Source organism: Eptesicus fuscus, chromosome 10 (assembly GCF_027574615.1).
Source record: "Eptesicus fuscus isolate TK198812 chromosome 10, DD_ASM_mEF_20220401, whole genome shotgun sequence".
NCBI lineage: Eukaryota > Metazoa > Chordata > Mammalia > Chiroptera > Vespertilionidae > Eptesicus > Eptesicus fuscus.
The window spans coordinates 87,895,327-87,910,255 of NC_072482.1; the positions used below are offsets into that span (position 1 = coordinate 87,895,327).

Below are 14,929 nucleotides of genomic sequence, written 5' to 3' on the forward strand. Positions count from 1 at the left end.
CCCTTTGGGGTCACGTAGACCCATGCTGGGCTGTCAGCGCAAACAGAGAGAGGAGAAAGTTGTGGAGGGATCAGTGCACATGTTTTCCGCTGCTGGAAACGAGCACTGAGCCTGCACCCCCTGCTGAGGGGGCGGTGGCAGTATCTTGGTAGCTAAAGAAAGTAGTAGCATTAGTCACAGTTCTGGTACAATGTGAACACTTCTATTTCCTCACTTCATTTTTTAAATGTAATAAAGGATGTGTGTGGAGGATGGGAGCACTTTTGGGTGATGTGGAATCTTATCCAGTGCTGCACATAGTTTGTGGATGAGCCAAGATGAGAAACCAAGGCCTTTCCCTCACCACTCAACTACCCAATACTTCAATGACATAGTTTGATGGCATATATTAGAAGTGGTTTTTTAGTTTTGATGGCAAAAACCCTAATCTTTTCCTTTAAACTGCATGTTATGAATATGGCTATATATTTTCTATTCATGATGAGTATGTATTAAGAGTACAGAACCACTGGCTGAGGAATAATGTCGACTCAGATAATCTTTCCATTTCTACTGGATTTCGATTAGCATTTACATCATCATCTAAAAGCACAGATCATAGTCCACTGAATCAAAATATATTTCCAGATTTCTGACTCAATATCCATACTAAGAAAATTAGAACCAAGTTATAGCAGAAGATGCTGGAAAACCAAAGACATGGAAATGAGTCTGATCAACCCTGCTCTTCAAGTATTAAAGTAGTTAGGAAGTAAATCCACAGTCTACCAGAAGATGAAAGGTCATTTGGAAAAATGAGCAAGTGGAGGGACTGTCTGGAGTTCCAGAATGCCTGAGGGGTGGGGAGAGGCTGTTAATGAGGAGGTCAGGGAAGTCACAGAGGATGTGTAGTTTGAGCAACTAGCAGAATGAGAGATGAAGTTGGATACTGGTCAGCCGGAAGAGTATAGCTCCAGGTGGAGGGGGCAGCTGGGGCAAAGGCCTTCAGTAGGCACATGATATGTGTGACTCATTCAAAGATTAGTATGGGAGAGCAGTATGACTGGTATAAAGTGAGGGAGAGATGGGGAGAGGAAAGTGGCAGGTGGTGAATTGAGAGAGGTGAGGGTTGGAGACAAGATATCATATAAGGCCCTGGGAGTCACTGTGGTTGCTGTAAGTGGGTTGGGAAGTAACATGAATGACCCCAATGGAACACACTATAATCAGTGACTCTTTCTTCTGAACCTCCACTGGAGAGCTGAGCCCTTCTCACAGCAGGAAATGCATCATCCCATCATACTCAGCAATTCCCCCTTCTCTCTAGGAGTCAGGACTCCTCCCTGCTTCTCTGGACCTGCATGTCGCTGACACACCCAGATGCTTGTCCTGAGAGTCTCACAAGGCTCCCACACTCAGAGTTTCCAGGGGGCTCCACACTAAATGTGATTTATGTGATGGTGACTCTGAGTTGTACAGTGCACAACCTACACCACTGTACATGGAGGTCCAGATGTTCTTCTGTGCTCCCCCCAGAGTTCTATGCTGGCTCTGTCATTTTTTTTTTGTGGGGGGGAGGGGGACGCGGGGGACAGTGGTAGAGTATCTTAACTTCTCTCCTCTCCTCCCAACAGTCTATCAGCTCTTTGAGGACAAGGTAGGATCAGAGTTCCATCTACGTCCCTGGTACCCAGATGAGGGGCTGAAATAATGGAGACCTCAGTAGCACTCTATTTAGTCAATAAAATAAACAAGGACAACAGAACATGAATATAGGAGTTGAGAGGAATTCTCTAGATTGTTCTACCCTGTCAAGTTTTGCTATCCTGTAAGTCACTCCACATAACACAGTCTTCACACATTCACACAAAGAAGAAATGGTAATCATTAGGCAGAGAAGTAGTAAACATAAGAGGAAAAAGAATGTTTTTTATTGATTTTAGAGAGAGAGGAAGGGAGAGAGAGAGAGAACACCATTGATGAGATAGAAACATCAATCGGCTGCCTCCTGCACGTCCCCTTCTGGGGATTGAGCCCAAAACCTGGGCATGTGCCCTGACTAAGAATTAAACCGGAGACCTCTTGGTGTCTGGGTTGATGCTCCTCCACTGAGCCACACTGGCCAGGTGGTTTAGATTTTTTTTGAAAGCCCACATAATGTTGAAAGTTGGAGGGGTGGTAAGTCTTCTATTTTTGAGAGGCTGGTAGCTGGCTTTGTGGTGCGATTTGAGAGATTCCAGGGAAATTTCCCCACCTGGAATTCTACCCTTAAAGAGATTTGCAGGGGCCCTTTCCACGTGTAAGCACTGCGTCCTGGGAAGGGCCTGTGTCAGATGAGCTCATCAGATCATTCCTTGGCAAGGCCTCAGCGGGAGAGAGTGGGCTCCTCGAAGCAGCAGAGGCAGAAATCAAGGCGTAGGGGGTGGAAGGGGAGGGGTGGCCTGTGGGACACGTGACTCCTTTATGATCTGGCCCCAGCCTGACCCTGTTAGGAAGCTGTTTTCTTGTTCAAAGGATAGTTTGTTTATTTGGAAGAAGGCAGTCTATTGCCTTTCTTTTTAATAGATGAAACTTTTTATTTCATCTCCCATTAAACCCTTGAAATAAAACGGCCCCCTGTCAGAGCCTGTCCTCATTTTGGCAAGCCTGGGTGGTCAGTTGTTTGCCTCAAAAGAGGGTGTTGTTTGTGTCTCAGTGGGGTGTAGGGCAGCTGTGAGGAGACCACTGTCCCCTCGGTGAGGCCCTGCTGGGGTCGAGGGCCAGAGAGGGGACCTACAGGGTGTCCCCTCTCCCAAGGAGGCAGGCGCCCTCCGGGCGCCATGCCATGAGGCCTCTCCCTTGCACACTGTATGCACAGTCATCGGGGTGGCCCGAAATGGGTCTACTGATACACCCGCATTATTCCAGATCTCAGCGCTCTGAAGCCACTCATTTTATCCAGTTGCCAAAAACCAGGCAGTTCTGCTCCTGGCCCTGAGCCTCACAGAGCTGCTTAGCATACAGCTGAGAGGGGCCAGGGCCTGAGCCCGCTCTGGGGGTGAAATAATATCATCTGGGTGGTTTGGGAGAACATGGAAAGGGGTGAAGGAATCCCAGGATTTGCAGGGTCCCTGGAGGCCACAGGTGCAGGAATGGAGCCTGGGTTGAGGGGTGGCTTCGGGGCCCCACCAGGTGTGGCTTGGGGACCCCGCCAGGTGTGGAAGCCAGGCCTCCTGATGCTACAACTGTGTTGTTTGATCACTCGGACTTTATGTTGGACTTCCTGAATGGTAAAGGGAGACCAGGACTGGGCCACATTCCATGCTTTTTTGAGCAAAATAATTTTGTCTGACACCATCTGTACATCCCTACAAAGACATAGCTGTTATAGAAATGGTGGGTTTTGTGTGTGTGTTTTTTTCAAATGTGCAAGCATCTTATAGCTGTTCTCCATATTTTCTGGAAACAATTAGATTTTCTACATGTTTCCAATTCTTTCCAAACCATTCTTCATTTGTATTTACCAAAAAAAAAAAAAAAAAGAAAGAAAAAATCATCTTCACATGAATTCTTGCTAGAAGGGATACTAATTCATCTTTCAGCAGCCACAGTGTGAAAAGGCAGTTCTCCTAGGCGAATTTCTCTGAGTTCAGAACCGGAAACCCGGCTCCCGGCTGCCCAGGTGGCTGCCTCCCTCTGGGTGTGGGAATCACCAGGTGAGGCAGATCCGAGCCCAGGCACTGGATCCGCCCCAGCCCGTGAGCCTCTTCTCCAGCTGCAGCCCAGGCTTCATTATTGCCGGGGCCGAGGGGCACCCCCAGCCCAGCTGATGGAAGAATGAATGACTGCTAATGAAAAGCAACTGTTGTGACTGAAGAGCGAGGGAGAGCATCTCATTCCTGCTGAAGCCACTCTCGTTCCCACTCACTGAGTTTCCTTGAAAATGGATTTCTCCCGCTGCCATTTCCACGCGGTCCGTTACACATGCGTGGCCGATGCCTGCCATTCGCTTAAAACCGCGGCCTTAGGAAGCAAATGCCCCAACATGTCAAGGTGGGCTCCTTTCTTGAACTTACTGCCACTTCTCTGTTGGCTCTCCCCTGGAAGAGTGGGAAGACAGGGAGGAAATTTTTCCAGGGAGAAAACTGCCACTGGGGTACTGTTTATTCAACTTGGCTATAAAGATGGAAAGTAATGCATGTTTAAAAGAAAAGATGCGTAATTTACAGCTTTCTTACTTCATAAAGAATTCAGTGAATCATGTTGGCCCAGTTGGATTCTGGAAAAGCCTGAAACTTGTCCAGAGTCAGGGAAGGTTTGCAGAAAGCTGTGCATTTCCATCTGCTTGAAAGTTTTGGATTTTGAGGGTTCTGTAGCTGTGGATGTATATACTGCATATCTATGAAATACTCGTTTCTGGAAATTTCCACTGTTCTGACTGGCTGCTGCTGTCCTGTGAATGAAACCTCAGGCTGTGCTTCTGTCCCTAACGCATCACTTTTCTTAAAGAAAACAAATAAAGGATTTGGATGATCTGCTTTTTAAGTATTTTAGCAACATCTATGTTTTCCAAATCCTCGAAGGTAAATAAGTAATATTCTTTTGTCTCCAACTGGTTGGAATTTGGTTTATGGTTGGAGGCTGAGACAGTGGCCTGGGTCATGGTGTGCTTATGTGCCCTTCTCAGCTGCCCTAGGTGATTCAGCCTCTGCGGACCTTACTCTTCTCATCTGTACAATGGGGCCATATTACCCACCTTGCTTCTATCATAGGGTTGGCAGGAGAAAAAACTGAACACTCTACGCAAAGTGCTCTGGAAGCTAAAACCCTCCTAAACACGTTTTGGCAGGACGCTTCCATCCTTGGCTCTGTCAGCAGCTCCATGTGACCTAAAGGGACCATTCTTCAGATGAAGGTGGGGGTTCTCTTCTCTGGGGAGCAGGAGCTGTGCTTTTCACGTGGCTCAGGCCATGTTGGGCCGTGCCCTGAACCTCAGCTCCACTTTTGCTGAGATCTCAAATGGCCCCGCTAGACCCCATCCCCTGGGCATTGGTTTCTAAGGAAACTGCTTCTCTTTGTGTTCCCAACAGCTGGAGATGCGTTTTGACCCCAGCCTGCTGGCATGCATTTGTCCCGAGTTTATTTACTTGGAAACCTAAGCTGGTGTAGGCGCAGGGCTGTAAAGCTGAGGAAGCAGCACAGTCTCACCCCCACTGATGGGGGAGAAAGGTGCCAGGGGCAGGGATGCTCTGAGAGACAATGGAGCCCCCACCTGAGAGAAGTGCCCTTGAAATGTGTTTGTCCTGAGGTGTGTTGAAAGCAGGGTCACAGGTGTTTTTAGAATCAAAGAACACTCGGGGGGGTTTAGCAATACTGGGGAGCTTCCAGGAAACAGAGAAGGTGATGCGTGTGGCAGGGAGAGGGGCAGGAGGAGCTTAGGAAACAACAAAGAGATTTTGGAGAAAAGGAGAGGCACGAGGGAGCAGCAAGCTTGGAGCCTGGGAAGGAGAGAACAGAATGCCACCAGCCACTACCCGAGAGGCCACCCGATAACCGCAGCTGCGTGCACGGCTTGCTGTGGGTTAACAGGCTTTCCCCATGTTAGCTTATTCACCCTCACAGCATCCCTGGTGTAGGCATTAGAGCTGATTCCTTTCTGGAGGCAGGAGGGGCTGACCCGTGTCCTCATTCTTTTGGGCGGTTGGCAGAATTTGTGTCCTGTGGTTGTAGGACTGACGTCTTATGTTCTTGTTGGTCATCCATCCGCTGAGCACCATTCCCATTTTCTAGAGGCATCTACATTTCCTACAATGTGGCCCCTTCCTCCATCCTCAAAGCAACCAGCGGTGGGGTGAGTCCCTCATGCTTCAGATCTTTCCTCCTTCTTTTATCTCACATCTGTAAGCCGGGTGGGAAGGGTTCTCCACTTCGAAGGATTTCTGTGACTAGATTGGTCCCACCCAGATAATCCAGGATAATGTCCCCATTTCAAAGACTGAACCCTTAATCACATCTGCAAAATCCGTTTTGCCACACAAAGTCCTCTATTTACACATCCCAGGGATCAGTGTATGGACATCTTTGGGGCCCATTATCTGCCTACCACAGTGTCACCAAGGACTGCTTCCTGAGCAGGGCCTGAAGGGACTATGGAGGGTGTGTGAGCATGACAGGCATTTTGAACTTGGCCTGTCCCATCCACAGATGGAGAGCCCACATCTGCTTCCCATCATGCCGTGCTGCCATGCAGTGGCACCAAACTGTGGCTTTCCTGTCCCTTGTCTGAAAAACTAAGTGGCCGCTCATATAGTTTGTTTTTTTCTCCTTCTACTAGGGACCCATTCATTCATTCACCATTCATTCATTTCACTAGGTATTTATTTAGTACTTTCTGTGTGACAGGCACTATAGGAGGAACTGGAGATAAAAAATGTTGAGCAAATACAGATTCTGGGTCTGTCCTCAAGGAGCTCAGACAGGTATTAACCCAAAACTGCACAAATGCATGTGAAACAGACACTGCAACACATCCTATGAGGCTGAGAGACGGGGGCAGGTGGCACGTCCCTGGGTCAGAGAAGTGATGGGTGAACTAAGACCTGAAGGAAACGAGGTGAAGGGAGACCATCCAGACACAGGGAACAGCACATCCAAAGGGCCTGTGGCAAGAGGGACACGGTGAGCATGGGGAAGAGCCAGGGGGAAGGAAAGCCCTGAGTCACTCCTGTGGGCAGGCGGGGACAGGCCCCCCAGAGCCCCCCCCCCCCCCCCAGGCCCCATTGAGGATCACTGGGGAGGCCCTAACGGATTTCAAACAAGGAGGCATGTTTACCTGGGATCCTTGAGCTTTTTACATTTTGAAAGCAATACTTCAGCTACAGCATACAGAGTAGAGGGGTTCTGAGGACAGTCTGGTTAATCCGAGGCTTCTGCCGTGATCCAAGTGGGAGTCCAATCAGGGAGCTGGTGTTGATGGAGCAGTGGCCCCGTTCCAGGAGCAGCTCCGGGTGGGGGCAGAGGCGGGGATGGGGGAGCAGTGACAAACAAGTGCAAGACTCCTCGCTGTCCTCCCAGCCGCTAACTGCCTGGCTCGCAGCGCAAGGCCCCAACTCGACAGGCCTAACACGACAAGGAGGGGGATGCTGGCTCAGTGCAGCAGCACAGGGGTTGTCATGGGTTGGGGGACGTGTTTAATCAGCAAAAGCATGATGCAGACCCTTACCACCTGCGAGTTCAGGCGAGGAAAGAAATCAGTGGGAGCTGAGATCGTCAGGAGAAGCTTCCCAGCCGAAGTGGGCACTCCATCTTTAGGGACGAATGCAGACTGAGGCAGGGGTAAGGGACCAGGGGCCCCAGGAAGCAGAGTGTCTGTGACAAGCCTGAGAGACTGAGGCTTGCTCTCTGGTGAGCAGCCCAGCTCTGCTGGAACGGAGGGCCCTGGAGGCCAGGAGCTTTGGGGCGGCGAAGCAGTTCTCCAGATGTCCAAGGAGGGGGAGCAGCAGTGCGCCGCTGGCTGCCAGATCAGGTTGGCCTGACCTCCTTTCTCCACTGCAGGTCCCATCAGGGGCATCCAACGCAGGCCTGCAGAGCACAGCCAGGTGCATCCTGCTGGCTGCCACCTGTCAGCTGAGCTCATCTTCTCAGGACCCCGCCCTCACTGTGAGTCACTGGCCAGGCGGCCGCAGCTGCCTCCTCTCTGGGCTCAGCCTTGTACCCCTGCGGGGACAGGTGGCTCTGTTTACCAAGGCGGTGCCGCTCAGCCTGGCAGCTCATGAATCACCTGGGGGCTTTAGAAACGACACATGCCTGTGTCCCACACCCAGAGATTCTGGAGTAAGTGGTCAGGGGTGTGCAGTCTGGGCTTTGGGATTTTTTTTAAAAGCTGAAGTGATGCCAATGGGAGCTAAGCAAGTAAGGGTGAGCCACTGAGGAGTGGTGCCCATCCAGTCTGGGCTGTATTAGCAGGGGCTGTTTTCACTGACAGACACACCTCCCGAATATCTTCTAGAAGCTTACTTTCTGTATCCTCTGCCCACTGGGAAAAAGCTACATTTGCCCTCCCCTCGGAAAAGTTTCTATTTGTTAGGCTTTTAATAGACATGTGCAAATAAATGTTAAGATTTCCTGTGTTTATGAATACTCGGTACATGTCTTAAGTTAGGCTTTCTTCTCATTTGGAGTGGGTAATATTCTTTCTACAGAAACCAAAGAGTATATTATACTGTGCATTTAAATTCTCGCTTCAGGAAGCTGAACTTTTGGCAATGAAACAGAGCGAACACTTTAGTAAATAAAATATTTTGGCATGAGGCCATATTTTTATTTAGTCGATGAAGCATTGGGAATCCATTGCCATCTCTTCAAAGAGACACGTGTCACTCTTTAAATGCAGGCCAGTTCATCCAGAATGCATATAAATGCTAAATTCAAAGACCCGGGAACAGAACTACATTCTACATTTCCTGCAGCCAGGAAATAATGTTTAAAATAATGTTCTTTAAATGCAGTCAGGAAGCTTGCTTTCAAAGAAGCTGTGGAGTGAAGTTTCATATAAATTGCAAAGCTAATGCCTCAATTTATATGTGTTAACATTTTGTATTTCAGACTCCATACTTGTGTCTCAGAACCTGCCACACCACCATCGTAGTCCTCAATTTGCTTTGCCAAATTGTAATTCTTTTTTCTCCACTTAACTGTTTAGCATACACAGCAAAAATTCCCCAAAGGTGGAATGACCTCCAAACATGTTCTTAAAAATATTTTGCAAAGTCTGAAGACAGATAGGAAAAGTCAGTGTAAAACATCTAAGAGATTTATTGGAATCTCAGCTGGAATTCGAATTGCAAGTACTTATGAAAATGTCAATATTAACATGAAATAGCTGGCAGTTTTTCTAATAGGTGTAAATTGAATTAGCTAGTGTGTAATTGGAAAAATGCTTGCTTCGCTTAGGCTGTCTCAAAACAAGTCTCGGATCTGTTAGCTATGGCAGCCTTGCCCTCTAATGGCTGGAAATTGAAGGGCAAGACCAAGTCTTTTTTTTTTTTTTTTTGCTTCTAGTTTTATTGACATATTTCTCTGTATGACTAAATACTTTTGACTATAAAGAGGATAGAAAATAAGAAGAGGGAATGGCTGACCATTTGTCCCCATATCAAATCATGGGGCAAAACGTAGATGTTAGAATGACCATATCCTTAAAAGGTGACAGCTAATAGGGGACAGAGGGATGAGGAGCCCAAGCATGCTCAGTGCCCTGGAGCTTCAGGGCCATCTTCCACAGAAATAGGTGTTATACAGATGTCTGATCTCCTGAAATGCAATGGAAAGGTCCAAATCATCATAATATTAAAAAATGTGAATGCCTGTGAAAGTTATAGAATAATCAAGCCTGCAAATTGGGAAGGTCCTGGCTCATAATCGGCTGGTTTTGCAGAGCACACTTAATGAACCACTTAGTTCCCTTTCAGGATTGACTAATGAGTGTCACAGACATGTGGTTGGGCAGGAATCTAATAAGAAGTTTGATTTTATCCCGTGTGACATTTTCATTGATCTAGGAAAGCGGCCAGGGCTGAAAGGGTCAGCCAGCTCTAGGCATGGACCACGTTTTCCCTGACTCTAAACCCTATTCATTGTTGAATGAAAGGATTGTAACCAAAACCTACACAGTTTTATGACAAATACAGATTTAAACAAACAGCTCTGCATGTCATATTGCAAAGTTAAAACACAATGGAATTGTATCAACATTCAACTAGATGTTTCTATACTCATTCCTCTGAAAGAGGAAGGTAACCCTGATGTGACTTTTATAGTAAGACTAGAGGCCTGATGCACGGAGGGGGCGAGGGGAGGAGAGGAGGTGTCCCTCAGGCCAGCCTGCACCCTCTCCAATCTGGGACCCCTCGAGGGATATCCAACTGCCCGTTTAGGCTCAATCACAATAGGATCAAGCCTAAACGGGCAGTCGGACATCCCTCTCACAATCCAGGACTGCTGGCTCCCAACTGCTCGCCTGCCTGCCTTCCTGATTGCCCCTAACCGCTTCTGCCTGCCAGCCTGATCACTCCCCTGCCAGCCTGATTGATGCCTAATTGCTCCCCTGCCAGCCTGATTCCCCCTAATTGCCCTCCCCTGAAGGCCTGGTCACCCCTAACTGCCCTCCCCTGCAGGCCTGGTCCTCCCAACTGCCCTCCCCTGCAGGCCTGGTCCCCCCAAACTGCTCTCCCCTGTAGGCCTGGGTCCCCCCCAACAGCCCTTCTCTGTAGGCCCGGTCGCCCCCAACTTGCCTCCTCTGCCAACCTGGTCACCCCCAACTGCCCTCCCCTGCAGGCTTGATCACCCCCAACTGCTCTCTCCTCCTGGCCTGATCACCCACAACTGCCCTCCCTTGCAGGTCTGTTCCCTCCCAACTGCCCTCCCCTGCTGGCCATCTTGTGACAGCCATGTTGTGTCCACATTGGGGCATCTATCTTTGACCACATGGGGGCAGCCATCTTGTGTGTTGGAGTGATGGTCAATTTGCATATTACTCTTTTATTTGATAGGATAGAGGCCTGGTGCATGGGTGGGGGCCAGCTGGTTTGACCTGAAGGGTGTCCTGGACTAGGGTAGGGGTTCCCTTGGGGCATGCAGTGGCCTGGGTGAGGGGTCTGTGGTGGTTTGCAGGCTGGCCATGCCCCCCGGCAACCCAAGCGGAGGCTCTGGTATCTGGGATTTATTTATCTTCTATAATTGAAACTTTGTAGCCTTGAGCAGAGGCCAGGGCCGGCCAGGGTGGGAAGCTTGGCTTCCTGCATCATCAGGGGAAACCCAAGCCTCTGGCTGTCTCCAGCTCTGTGGCTGCCACCATTTTTGTTGGGATTTATTTATCTTCTATAATTGAAACTTTATAGCCTTGAGCGGAGGCCAGGGCAGGCCAGGGCGGGCGGAAAGCTTGGCTTCCTCCATCGCCAGGGGCAACCCAAGCCTCCTGCTCTCTCCAGCTCTGTGGCTGCTGCCATATTTGTTGGGTTAATTTGCATACTCGCTCCTGATTGGCTGATGGGCATGGCTTGTGGGTGTAGCGGAGGTACAGTCAATTTGCATGTTTCTCTTTTATTAGATAGAATAACTGCCCCTTTGCCACCTGCAAATTTAAACACTCACTTCCAGTTTTTTGGAGACCTAGAGAAGGAATCAGCAGATGCATAAAAGAAAGTTACCAAGTTCAGTAAGAGACGGAGGAAACTTTGATGACAGTGAAGCTCAGATATAATTATGCCATTCCATATCTGATCACTAGTAATGAAAACCCTGCAAGATGAACAGAAGTGACCTAAACCCAGGCAATAAGATTAGCTTTGACCAACTTTGATTATTGCTAATCTTTATTTCTCCAGGTAATTATTACTCCTTGTGAATTATATTTAATTTTTTACTTGTTAACATATAGCTTTGTAAATCCTTCACATTATTTCATGTTTGTATAGGTCTTATATTTTTAACTAAAATGTAATTCTCTCTGATAATAGGACATGATCTGTATAACCTTAGCACCCATCACCACTCCCTGGGTGACATCTGGCCCAGCCCCCAGGTACAAAGTGTATGGAGAACAGTGATGTTTGCCTCTTCTCCCTACTTGCACACCCAACTTCAGTATAATTTGAACACCCACAGTGTGCCAGGTACTGTGCTGGGAATAGCTGTGCAAGGTGGGTGTGTGTTCCTACTTCCTGCCTCTACCACACACAGAGATAGATATCCATCTCCTCCTGTGTTCCCTTATCAGTGAGTGGTACCCCATCTGGTCAGTCATCCCCACCTGCTTTCTCTCCCTAACCCCCCAACTTTCTTAGCCAGCATTTTAGCCTGGAATCCTGAAAGCAAAGCCTGAGGCAAGGGTTTGGGACAAGGGTGTTAGAATTTGGACAGTGATCCCAGGACTGGAGGACTAGAGAGAGAAACAGGGAAGGATAATACAAAGGGGTGTCCTCACGGTGGTCACTCCTGGGAAACTAAGGCTCAGGCCTGCTAGGACTCTGTGAGAACAGTGTAGCATTCCCAGAGAATTATTTTTCTGCCCGAGGGAAGAAAGAGGGGAACATTTATCCATTCATCTCATCCTTCGGTGTCCAGCTTGCCCCATGAAGCGTTAGCTCCCCAACATCTGGGCTTTGCACACTATGGCTGCCCCACGGGCAACAGAAAGCAGGGATATGTCCAGCTGCTGAAGCAGGTTGCTCTTGTTTTACTTCTGTGTGAATCTTGTGGTCACAGAAATGGCTGGAGGCAAAAGTGGCCAAGAGGATGCGAGGCAAGGCATGAGTGTCGAGCTGTAAAACTTGTGGCTTCTGTCCCCTTAACTTCTCTCAGATCAGTTCCTATCAGTGGTCATCAATAAAGGGCTCTCACTTTTTCCCCAGATATGTACAAAAGCCTCGTGCACAATCAACCTGTCTCCAGTTCATCATCTTCTAACCCAGTGGTCTTCAAACTGAGGCTCTGTTGACTAATGAGTTTGCCAACCACTGTTCTAACCCATAGTCAAAGTGTTCAGTGAACAAATCCGATATCGCCATTCACCCGCTTAAAACTCTTACTTCTGTTCCCTAGATGTAATGTTAGCTATTGATGCTATTATGATAGTATCATTGTTATTTGATCAAAACATATACATCTGTGAACCTACAATTATATTAATAAAATTTTCAGTTAATATAAACTTCACCAGCATTAGAGAAGAGGTTGGTTAGTCAATGAATAGAGTAGGAAAAATGGAAATGAGAATGTGCCTGTTCTGGAAAGATGTGAGAAGCTTGGTTTGATTAGCATTTATTTGGGAAAGCAGTAAGTCGGGCTGGAGGAATAGGTCCAGATTATTGGGAGTGAGATCCACAGAAAGAACTTGAGAACTTTCTCCAGAAGGCAGGAGTCACCAATCTTCTCAAGCAAGGAATTAAATGACATTGTGAAGTGCTGCTTTTAAGTTCTGTGTTACACTTAAAAAGACCTTCTTTTCTATGAGACTATTTTTTTAAACTTTCTCCATAGTGTCTTGCAGGGTTTTTGTTGTCATTCATATTGTTTAAATTAAAATATTTGATCCATCTGAAATATATCTTGCTCTCAGGTATAGCATATCAGTCCAGGATCTTTTTCTCCCAGATGGCTAACAAATTATTCCAACATTTATAGAATAATTCATCCTTTCCACACTAATCTAAAGTGTCACCTTTATTATATAATAAATCCTTATTTTTGGAGGAATCTCCTGTTTGACTTTTTATTTTGTTCCATTGACCTGTGTAAGTAACAAACGACTTTATATATTACTAGAGGCCCAGTGCACAAAATTCATGCACGGGTAGGGTCTATAGGCCTGGCTGGCAATCAGGGCCAATTGGGGCCTTCTGGCTGCTGGCCAAGGCCTTCCTTCATTTTGCGCCAGCCCCTGGTGGTCAGCGCATGGTATAGCAAACGATTGAACTCCCAGTCTCCTGGTCGAACTCCCAAGGGGACACTTTGCCTATTAGCCTTTTATATATATAGATGTGTGTGTTTACATGTGTAAACTAATATATAATTATGTATTTATTAAATACTACACATTTATTATATACTATACAATAATATCAGTAATACAATTGTGCAATACACAATAACTATTATATCATATGTAATTTATTTCTAGTAGGGTCTAATCTCTTCTTATTAATCTTTCCCTCAGTTGTCCTAGCTCTTTGTCTTTATTAATTTTTTCATAGAAACTTAAAACCCCAGCTTGTTCAGTTCCCCTCTCCCCACATACATACCCAGAAAACCCTATTGATATTTATTGGGTTCACATTAAATTTTGGGTTAACACAGGGAGAACTGGCATCTTCATATTGTGTCCTAATACTTGAGAATGTATTTTGCCTTTCCATTTATTCAGAACTTCTGTTATATCCCTTGAGAGTGTTTTAAAGTTCTGTGTTACACTTTATTTAGAGCTGGCATGGTTGTTAAGTTTGTTTCTAGGTATTTTATCTTTTGTTGTTGTTTTGCTGTTGCTGCATATTAGTATACTGTGATTAATTTCAGTATATTACTTTTAACTTAACCACCTCACTGAATTCTCTTACTGATTGTCCATAGATTTTCAGGAGATTCTATTGAGTTTGCCAGCTAATAATGATAATCTTTTCTTTCTTTTCTTCGGTTTTTATAAATCTTGTCCAACTGTTTTTGTTAATATCTCTACAACAATAATAAATATAATAGTGATAAGAATTGGTTCCTTATTCAAGCCAGATAATTGAATTAAAAATTAAATTTCCAATTCTGGATTTTTGTTCATTTCTAGTTGTTTTTTTATTTTTATTTTTTTCTACTACGATGTAATGTTTAAGATCCAGACTTTTGGGAATTTCATTTCCGGGAAACTATATGCAGCATAAATCTCAGTATCTAATGATATAAAACTCTAAGGAAAAAGACCAAAATAAAATTATTAACCCTCCACCATCACCCACTTGTAACTTAGATGTCATTATTAATAACCCACCAACCCCAGAGTGGTTGCATGCTCAATAGCCTGTTTGGCTGGCTCTGTGAAACAGAGATATCATGCTAGCGGGAAGTTCAATATTGGAGTCCTTTCTGGAGGTCGTTAGGCTGATGTTACAATGTTCCTTTTCCCATGGGTACGGTTTTTCTGGCAGTCAGTTTCTAGTGACCACATTTAATAAACTGTAATAAATGCAAAATAGATTTATTATTCACAAGTTTGCAATACAAAGGAAAGATTAAAAAACAATTAGAGGCTGAAGGTAGAATTAGATACACATTTTCCTTTGCTTTAATTATGAGAGAATGTAAAAATCAAGGTCATCCTTGGCTAGGTCTGGCCAGTCTCTGACACCAAGACCACGTGTCTCCCCTACTCTTTGACCCTTCTGGTTGTTACAGAGGGACTGAAGAGGCCTTTGAAGTGAACCTGAGC

General features: G+C 46.3%; 1 protein-coding gene across 2 annotated transcripts in view; it reads left to right on the forward strand.

Moving 5' to 3' along the window:
- Positions 1 to 14,929, forward strand: part of UST (uronyl 2-sulfotransferase) — a 262,562-nt gene that overhangs the window by 168,873 nt on the left and 78,760 nt on the right. The gene's annotated exons all lie outside the window — the stretch shown is intronic.